An 11,237-nucleotide genomic window follows, 5' to 3' on the forward strand; every position below is an offset into this window, starting at 1 on the left:
TTTTTTTTTAGTCTATTTATTTTCTTCTGAAGATAAATGTTTTTGCATCTTAACTTTTTTTTTCTTGGAGTATTATAGGATAATTTTGATTCGGTTTGCGCAAACTTATAGCGTTTTCGATTAACCGACTCGACCCGACTCTGGGTCGGGTTGACTTCGATCACAAGTTCGATTTGAGACAGTCGCTATGAATTAAAATGTCACTTGAGCGCACGCTTGGGCTATATCTTACATGTCAAAAGCTGCAACTTTGAAAATTAATAACTCGAATTCGGTACCGCTAAATTTTCTGAATTTTGGAGGATATATCGATAATGATATTAATAGCATGTAGTTAAATTTAAAACATTTTGTATAGAACGATATTAGCCGGTGAACATCCTTAAAACCGTCTTGGTGAAGAACGCCTTATTCAATCAAGATCATCTCAATAGTAGTAGATTTCATAGTCACGAATTAAGACAATCTTGGCAAAGAAGTTCTTGCCTAAATTTTTCTTATTTAAAATAAGATCATCTTCGCGAAGTTATGCTTAAGGTAATACTTATTTATAATTCGGCTGTTTCCGTGATATTTCCTATGAATCCTCCAATGGAAACATTGCATACGTTGAGCTAAACAGAACAAACCTAATATATTATTGCGTTGTATTGTGTTCTGTTGCATCGTGTTAATGAAAACTACTTTAATTAGTATAATATTTTTCTATATCAAAAATTGAAAAAGAAATATTAAAGTATAAAATGTTAATTACAGAACAACGATATATCCGGAGATCGCTATAGTTTTTATAAAATTATTTGCTGAAATCAGCGAATTCAAGTACTTGTATTTATTGTTGTAACCTCAGCAGTAAACTCGAGAATGTCGACTGTCTAACAAAATTTGTTATCTTGAATCTCTTGTGCAATATAAAAATTAATTCTAGTAATACAAATATAAGAAGGGGAAAGAGCCAAGTAAATTTATCGAATAATATAATTCAATGAGATCTTTAAAAATTACAAATTGACAGACGTTTCGACTCCGATCGGGTTATTTTCAATGTTACAAATTATTAGAAATAAAAAATGAATAACAGACAATTATTTAAGAATCTAATTCGTGTTCTTATATTTACATTTAATTTTACTAAATTACATAATACTTTTAAATATTGACAACTTTCATGACCAAATTGTTTTATACATATAAGAGCCTTTTCTTTATTTATTTTATTCACGCGGGCGAAAATATGCGTTATAGTTATAAATATACACGATTTAACTTTACATTTTCTTATATTAGAAATGAGTTGGTCATGAAAGTTGTCAATATTTAAAAGAATTATGTAATTTAGTAAAATTAAATGTAAATATAAGAACACGAATTAGATTCTTAAATAATTGTCTATTATTTATTTTAATTCTAATAATTTATAACATTGAAAATGACCCAATCGGAGTCGAAACATCTGTCAATTTGTAATTTTTAATGATCTTATTGAATTATATTGTCCGATAAATTTACTTGGCTCTTTGACCTTCTTATATTTGTATTGTTTTATACATATAGAGCCTTTTCTTTATTTATTTTAATTCTAGTAGATCCCAAGAATTGATTTTTATACCAGAAGGTTTGCGGGTTATCGCCGTTTAGCAATTAATAGTTTATCAATACAACCTTTGTTCTAATTTAGATATGTAGATGACATTATCCTTGCAATTCCGTCTGACACTATTGATGCTACACTCAATATTTTCAATTCTTTACATAGAAGATTACAATTTACTATAGACATTGGCAGTGAAGACAGATTAAACTTTCTTGACGTTACACTTATTACTGACAATCACAGAATTATTTTTGATAATTATCACAAAAAGACATTCTCAGGTAGGTTCCTTAATTTCCACTCAAACCATCCCATTAAGGACGTTCACCGGCTACAATCGTAGCCAAAAGTTTACTGCTCGCTCGCTTCTCGGTGCATAGCGCATGTCTCTCCCCACTCTGCTTCCCATGCAAATACTTTTTCTGCTGAGTGTACTCACGCACAAGCAAACGGGGTTCGATGTCTTGTATGTATACACGCACACTAGCCTGTTGAGAAAAGCGAAGACCAGTCTCATAGCAACGGCTCTCCTTCCATGCGGCGACTTACTTCAAGTGCTGTCGGATACACCACTTCGAACTTCGATAACTCAAAAACGGCACCGCTACGGATCCCCGTTTTTTTTTATGTTATTTCTAGCATCGTCCTGCATATCATATCCTAATTTTTTAGAACAATCGTATAGATATCACAGTCGCTATGAATTGAAATGTCACTTGAGCGCACGCTTGGGCTATACCTTACATGTTAAAAGCTGCAACTTTGAAAATTAATAACTCGAATTCGGTACCGCTAAATTTTCTGAATTTTGGAGGATATATCGATAATGATATTAATATCATGTAGTTAAAATTTGAAGCATTTTGTATAGAAATCGATTAGCCGGTGAACGTCCTTAATGACAAAATTTTCCATTTATCACATCCTCGGTTCCAACAAAACAATTTAATAGAAGCCATACAAACATTTTTAAACAATTGCTATACTCTCGGCTTTATTTTTTCTACTCTCTATAGAACAAAAAATTAGTTTCATAAACATAATAAATACATTACAAACAATATTCACGTTAAAGAAAAGTATTTTACAATTCCTTATGTCAAATCGATCTCCGAAAGTTTCCTTCCCATTTCCAGTATATTGCAAATTAGCCTTTTCAATACCTAACACAATTAAAAGTTTCATAAAGAAACGTAAAGATAAATTAGAACATTTATCTAATAACAACGTAATTTACAAAATTTCCTGTGATGATTGCGAAGCCAGTTATGTTGGTCAAACAAAAAGAAAATTGAGTACTAGTTTAAATGAACATGTATCTGATATCAGAAACAAGACAGGTGCTCCCACTGTCATAACTGATCGTCGTATTAATTTTGACCACAATTTTAGATGGAATGACGTTAAAATTTTAGACATTGAATCATCGTACAACAAGAGATTGGTGTCCGAAATGATTTAAATTAATTTATATTAAATGACAAAAATTTGATTTATATTAAAAGAATTTGATTTATATTAAAAGACAAAAACAAGGTCAATACTGAATCTTTAGCAGAACTTATTCACAGATTATTAAATCTCTCTGTTCTTCTTAACTCTTCCCCTTCTTATTTTTAATTTTTTCCCACTTCATTACATATAATATTTACCCTTTCTAGTTTCTCTTTCTCCTTTATTACCAATGTAATCCTTCGTACTTTAAATGTATGTTATATATTATTCGAAATTCTAAATTTCTTATGTTACTACACTACGCACAACAATTAGGGGATCACTTTAAAACCTACAAATTTTGTCGATATTTAAGAAACTGTATCTCTGCTTCCAAAGATCGTAGGACATTTTTTCTGGTCGCGTTTTAAAGAGTGAAACTTCTTCTTTAAAACAGTTGATATAATATTTGTCGTCCCATCAAATGGGACTTTTTCACGAAGACCAGAAGCAGGTCGTGTTAAAATTCTAAAAATTTCGCGACTTTCCAAATTTTCACGGGCAAAATACGAACAGGCCGAAAAATCTTATTACATGCATTTTATAGTTTGAAATGTTTCCTTTAAAACGAGACCACGATCATTACTCTAGCATGTCTAGAAGCTGAGTTATCAGCTTCCAAAGAGAACCTTACATTTTGCAAGATTTTGGGTATTACCGCCAGCATTCGCGTTACCCGATGTGCACCACAGGGAGATTGCTCGGTCGGAATTTGCACATCATGTGTCTGTGTGGGTGTGTGGGGGGTGAGTGCTCAAAGCCACGTTTCGTTTACATTTCCACAACAGTGCGAATTGTTTGTAAGGTAAGGTTAGCTATTTCAAGGTCGGTGCCTATTAATCATTTCTATTTTCTTTCTCTTTACTATTCATTTTCGTTGCCTTCGACATGGCTAATAATGACGACATCGTTACATTGAAGCACCGCCGCGCAATAATTATCGGTTCCTGCACTCGAGTTCGAACATTCGCAAACTCAATCGAATCCGTAACACCGTCCATTGCGGCTCAGCTTGAAGAACGCAAGATCAAATTAGACATTTGCTGGGCGAGTTACGACGAAGTGCAAACGAAGTTGGAATTGTGAGAGGAAGCGAAAGCGAATCATCGCGTTTCTTTCGAGGAGGCCTTTTATTTTACATTCGCCAAACTGCGTGAGTTGCTCAATGTCGCGAGTTCGACGCACTCGGTTGCCTCCCCTCTGCCGTCGCCTGCAGTTTCCAGCGGCGTTGATCGATTAAATCATATTAAATTACCACGATTAGATCTTCCGAAATTTTCCGGTAACTACGACAAGTGGTTTCCTTTTTTTGATACATTTCAGTCTGTCATACATGCAAATGCGACATTAAATAATATTCAAAAGCTTCAATTTTGAAAGCATCCGTTATCGGAGACGCGGCTAAAATAATCACCTCGCTGGAAATTTCGGGTGTAAATTACGATGTCGCTTGGAATTTACTAAAAAATCGTTATGATAATAAACGTGTTATCGTACAAAGCCACGTAAAGGCAATTATGGATCTGCCGTCCATGGTCAAGGAAAACGTTGTCAAACTGCGTCAAATCGCGGACGGCGCGACAAGACATATTTAAGTCCTTCAAGCTTTGCAGCGTCCCACAGAACATTGGGACGACTTGTTAGTTCATATTGTTGTACCTCTCGGTGCAACAAGATATTATTTTGGGATTCGATCCGCTCAAAGGGTTGGAACCCACGAGGAAAACGAGGAAAGTGGTCAAGGTCGTAGAACAAACACACACTGCACCACACTTTTATTAAAATAACCCCTTTTATTTATTATAACACTTACAATTTCGAGTGGTTATTACCACTGATTACATTTATTCAAGTAATCGTAACCCTTTATTTAATTATTATAATTACCCGATTGAATGATTACACTTTGGTGGTTAATTGCTTATGTTACAATTCGAATAGTTGGTTACAATTGTCGAATTGATTTAATTAAAGAATATATTCGGGTTAAAGTCCTCGCTCGTGACTTAGACCGGTCGGCGACACTCGTTATCGCGGATGTAATATGACTCGGTTCTCGCGACGCGCGTAACGTATCGTTACGTTTAGATGTATGACAAGACTCTCTCGCCGGTCCTTAGACCGCCGAATATATAGGCGTCGCGAAGTCATTGAACTAGCGGCATTCGTGCCGTGTGCAACGCGGACGTCGTCTTCTTGCATTTCGGCAGTTCGTTGTCCTGTCGAAATGCAAGATTTGCTTTTTATTAGTAATTGTTCGATGTGCGTGCGGTCATTGCTTGCGTTCGATCAGTGATCGTTGTCCGCACGTGTTATGGAATTTGCAGCCTTGCATTTCCGCAAGTCGTTGCTATGCCGAAATGCAAAAGTTGCTTTGCAGTAATAATCCTGCATTTCCGCCAGCTCGTTGCTAGGCTGAAATGCGAGACTTAATTGTGGTAGCACTCGCGGGCTACAACATGCGATATTCAGTAGAGAGACTCGGTATTCAGGTTCGGTATTAAGAATTCGATATTCAGTATTCAGAACTCGTTATAGAGAACTCGGTAAAGAGATTAGAAGGCGGTATTTGATATACCATACTCAGTATAACCACTTCGACTTCTCAGATTTAATGTGAATTTTCGCTGTAAATTCGATTTCTCGGTAAATTTCCTTTATAAAATTTCGCTTCTCGATATTGTAATAACGCTTCTTGTTAACTCATTTGCAACTGTGTTTGATTTTATTCAATATTAAATTGTAATTATTCGTTTATAATCAAATAGTCCTATTATTTTTTTTTCTTTAAATTCCCGCAGTCGTTCTTTTATTGTATTCCAAAACTAATTAAATTATACAGTGAATGCATTGGAAAATCGTCTCTTAAAATTTGTTATCATTTCTCTTTCCTATTACACTTTAAGTGATTGAGTGCGGGAGCAGTGCCGGGAGTGCGGGCGTGTTAATAAAATCGAGTGCCGTTATCGAAGTATCGGCGTGTACCTCGCACCTTTGGCAGCGGTTGATCGCTGCCATCCCTTCCACGCACAAGCTCCGTCCCCAGGGAGCACCCTTTAGGTACTACGGGGACACTCTGTCCTTAGACCGCTGTGTAGGCCTCAAAATAGGCTCTCTGGCAGTCTTCCTCGAGCGAGGAGCAAGGGCCTCCTGAAGAGACTCCACCTCTGCTCATTCACGGCACCTATCTCCCCGCGTCGACCTTCGGTGAGCATCACCACCCCCGCTCTCGGGTATCTCGTGCCCAATCCCAGAATTAGGAAAAACCCTCTATAATCCAACAATGTTGCAGGGAGAATATTATGGTGCGCAGGAGGAGAGCGGGGAGAGAGAGGGCTCTCCGCGCTCTCGTTAAGAATTATCACACCACCGGCAGTGTGATTCAACGAGCGGATCTTTTCGGACCCGCTCGCCTTATCACTGTCCCCAAGTTATCACCCAGTGCCGGGTAATCACGGGGGACCGATTCTCGCCCTCGTGCATCGCTCCTCTACAAGGAGGACAGTTCGCGGAAGCCGTCCGGCGGCGGTCCGCACCGCGCGCATCGCGACCGCACCCGTCGCTCAGCGGCCCCGTGCACGCCCTCGTCGTTGGGCCCGTTCGATTCATATTCAGAAAGGAAGAAGGGGTTCTCGGGCTCTTCGGTCAACCTTCGGGTACAATCCCTCAACTTACCCTCTGGGTACTGTACCCGCGCCCGCGACCGTCCACCTCCAGGGCGGACGTTAATATAAGAATTTTATTAATTTATAATATAAACTCAAAAATATATTGATAAAAATATATGCTGTAAAATTATGTAGGCTAGAACCTTTCCTTTTAGCAGCCTTTGTAAATCATTCTCTTGCATTCGAGTCTAATTATATTTGTAGAAAGATATTTTCTTTCAAAAAATCTTACTTCTATTCTTCCGAAAATAAAGGTTGAAGTAAATCCAATATAAGGAAAAGTAACGGAAGCGTAAACGAAACTACTAGAAATCGAATATTGAGACAACGAAACGTAAAAGAAGAATAAATGTCTGTTTTATATTTCGTTTTCTCAATTTTCGTTTGCGTCCTAGATGCTTCGTTTACGCTTCTGTCACTCTTCTCTGACATTCGATTTATTGGCTTCGGTTTTTATTCCCAGGGCGAAAGTCACTATTCGATGACATTTCGCAGAAACAAGAAGTTACATGTTTTGAATATGGTTTCCTGAGACACCAATCTGTGGAATGACGGTGCATTTGGATCCAGTCGTTCAAAATCTATATGAAGCGCAAACTCCGAAAGTGCTTTCCACGGTGGCTGATAAGCTTGAACTTCCAGAGGCGTATCATGCTGATAGGACTCTCATGTCTCACAGGACTGCTAACAACCTTGGATATGCCATGCATGTAAGTTCACACATACGCAAAATCAGTTTGTCATTTAAGAGACTTAAACAATGTTATACATTTGTAATAACAAAAAAATAATACCTTTGAATATTAAATAAAAAACTGAAGGCTACGGCAACAATATTCGTTAATGCAAATATGAATAAAATTATTAGTAAAATTTATCGTTACGTCGATTGTCTATTAATCAAGCATCCCTGCCTTTCAAATATATAAAAATGAACAAAGGCTAAATAATGTGATATATATAATAATTAGTAATTTTAAAGCTATATTATATTGTACCGTATTGTTTCTAATATAATGCAATTCTATTTAAAAGGGGAATTAAGACTTTGAATAGAAACATAGAAGTTGAAAATAAAATTAAAAGTTTTTATTACACACAAAATATATACATATTTCTTTGAAAAATATACATTTGACTAATGTGATGTAACTACATTTACAACTGTGTTCTTTATATTTGTGTTATATTTAAATCCTTTTAAAATTTTTTATTATTAAAGTAATATAAGTATATATATTATTTTTATGAGCATATTTACGTAAGAAAACATCAATGAAATAATACAGATAGTGAACGAAGACTGTTTACAATTTATTTAAAAAGGAAAATTAATCATACTCTTCTGTACACGTAAATTCACACTGAAGAAAAAGTATTATTGCGTTAATTGTAATTCTGAATGACTCAATTTGTATGTCTGTTAAAAAAAAATTATTGAATAAGTGAGTTAATATAAAGAACTTGTTAGGAACGATCGAATAAATTTTTTCAAGTAAACAAATCAAAATTTTTTATCTATCTGATAATTAATTGTTAATTGTGTCAACCACATTATATACGTATACATATATCGCCTTAATAAATGTGCGCGCATAAATAAATGTATACATAATCAAAAGTTGTGTAATTATTTAACAATTGAAACATTGGTAAAAAGAGAAAAAATAATTAAATGCTCGTATATGGTGTAGCGTCGCGCAATCTACGTAAAATGAAAATCCTCGACTGTTATCGTCCGGCGCGTCAATTCGTCGTATTTTGGTTCCTTTCCGCCCCTTCTTTTATTTTTCCGCTCCGTTCGTATTTGTCTACTTGCCGGTTTTCATTCCGAGCGCTGCTGCATGCGCGAACGAGGACACAACCGTCCAGCGGCATGCCGGTCGCTAATAGTTGTAAAAATTCCGTATAATTGAAATAATTAATAATAGCGGCATGATATTCCGAATGAAAATCGAGTCCCAACACCATTACGCTAATCTAAAGATCACCCAACGAGTTGTAGCGCCATGTAAGGGAATAGTCATAACGCGATTGCGAATAATTAATTAATATTCGGTTAAAAACCGATGCTAGAAGTAACATTGCAATCGCGTTGTTGCCTCCGAGCCGATTTATGTTAAATAATCTATTTTTCACGCGGAAATCACTACGAAATACTACCAGCGAAAATAATGTGTGGGACGGGAAAGCACGCTGTTAAGAGCCAAGAAACACATAGAAAAACGTAAGACCGTAAGACGTAATCAGTAAGGAAATCGTAACATTGGATTCGCTACCGACCTTACGGTCTCTACTGTGATTGGCCAATTCGCTTACTGATTACGTTTTATGGCCTTACGTTTTTGTATGTGCCATGGGCTTTATCGCGCTACGATCTGATTCCGCGATGACAGGTACGCCGAAACTCTATAATAAAAAACTTATACTCTGGAATACGACATGTACCCGCGCTTCTTCACTTGCTTGCGATTAACCGACTAGATAGCATGCGTTCGATAAAATCAATCTATGATTATATCAAATCTCAGATCGATGCGATTACTAATTGCTGAGAAAACTGAAAGTTAAGAAAATTATTTATTGCCCATCTTTCCGGGAAATTCGGCGTTTTCGATATACGACATGTACCCGCGCCTCTTCACTTGCTTGCGATTAACCGACAAGATAGCATGCGTTCGATAAAATCAATCTATGATTATATCAAATCTCAGATCGATGCGATTACTAATTGCTGAGAAAACTGAAAGTTAAGAAAATTATTTATTGCCCATCTTTCCGGGAAATTCGGCGTTTTCGCACGCCGCAATCACCAAGCTGGCCCTATATAAGCAAGTGACAAACCAGCGCTCGCGATCATTCTCGTTCTATTTCTCATCATTATGATACTATATAACAATACTTGTGCGCGTCTAAGTTCATTGTTCATTTTTCGTTCTATTTCATAGTAGTAAAATTCGAATATCTCTTGACCGCTATCTCGTGGAAATATTTCTCTTTGTTCGTAAAAACGCGTTATAAAGTTATCAATAGTCTTTGCGCAAAGCTTCATATAGCTACGTTAGTCATTAACAGTATATTATTTATTTTTCAGTGAAATCGCGTTGTGATATTGTTCTAATGCGTATACGAAACCCGCCTCATTCCTTCTTTGCTTTATAAGTGTCGCCGACTCGAGTTATCAGTTTTACAGTCATGTCGGTGTATCACGATTCAATATTTTGTGCGGCTCTTTTACCTTTTATTTAAATATAATAGTATTAAACTCAATAATAGAACGTTAATAAATTACAAATTTTTTTTTACTTTTCTTGCTTGTCTTTTTGTGTGTGTGTGTGTGTGTGTGTGTGTGTGTGTGTGTGTGTGTGTGTGTGTGTGTGTGTGTGAGTGTCGAATGTGCGTTTCCTCCCTCCGCCGCGACACGCGGAGGCATCCTAAAACCTGGGTAGCGCGCCTAATAAGAGCAGCTCTTCCCGTTCATATCGCATCTACAAAAAAATCTGTGTCGTTAGCGTTAGAGCACTTCTCCCCCCTCCCCCCCACTTTTCCTTTTTCTTCTTTATACTCATCTTTTTCTCTTAGAATTAAGATTTGCGCGACTCACGGCCACAGCGTAAATAAGAATTCATTTACTACATTCTATTTTATTTTCCACAGAATTCGTAGACAGAGTAGTATCGGCGTTGCGCCACATTTCCTTCTTTTTGTGTTTTTGTTTACTGTCTGCCGATAGTGGCGACAACAATACACGGCGGTAATTATTTATATTAAGATATCTCTCATCAACTCGGTGTATCAAGAGATATTTTCACGTCACGCGATGAGGACGACCGATTGAGTAGGAATAGATGCGCGTTTCCGCTCGGCCCGTAGTCTCTCTTTTCTCGTTGATTGAAGCCTTCATTTAATCAAAACGCTGCCTACCATGATTGCTTGCCGAATAATCTCTTTTCCAACGAACGATTTTAAACCGCGTCCGACGCGTTCCTCCTCGCGAAACCGGACGTGACATCGACTAACCCTCGTTTCTGTACATGGAAAGAAATTTATAAAGTGATTCTTCATTTAGTTTTGTGTCAATTTCGGTGGACAATGCTATAAAACATATATTTTAACATTATTTCCATAAATACCAATGTTGCGCCAACGGTATGTCCGATTCTTTCAAAGCATTATCCCTGCATTACGAAGTTTTTCGTCAAGTTTAAACGTTAACGACACAAACTTTTTATGTAGTGTTTCAATTGTTAAGCAATTACATATTTGTTTCATATATATGTTAAAAATAAAATTGGCAAGTTTTTTTCACAAAATCGTGTTTGTTTCTATAATATATGTTCGCACCCTAAGTGCGTCGACTCACACAATTATCGAACTGCTACAGTGCGTTGAGATTAATTTTTATAAAAAACTGTATTTTCTCTTAAATAATAATCTACTAAATTCATCTAAAAGTTAATATACACATTTTAATATTGTAA

The sequence above is a fragment of the Cyphomyrmex costatus genome, unplaced genomic scaffold (assembly GCF_001594065.2).
Source record: "Cyphomyrmex costatus isolate MS0001 unplaced genomic scaffold, Ccosl1.0 scaffold279, whole genome shotgun sequence".
Lineage (NCBI taxonomy): Eukaryota > Metazoa > Arthropoda > Insecta > Hymenoptera > Formicidae > Cyphomyrmex > Cyphomyrmex costatus.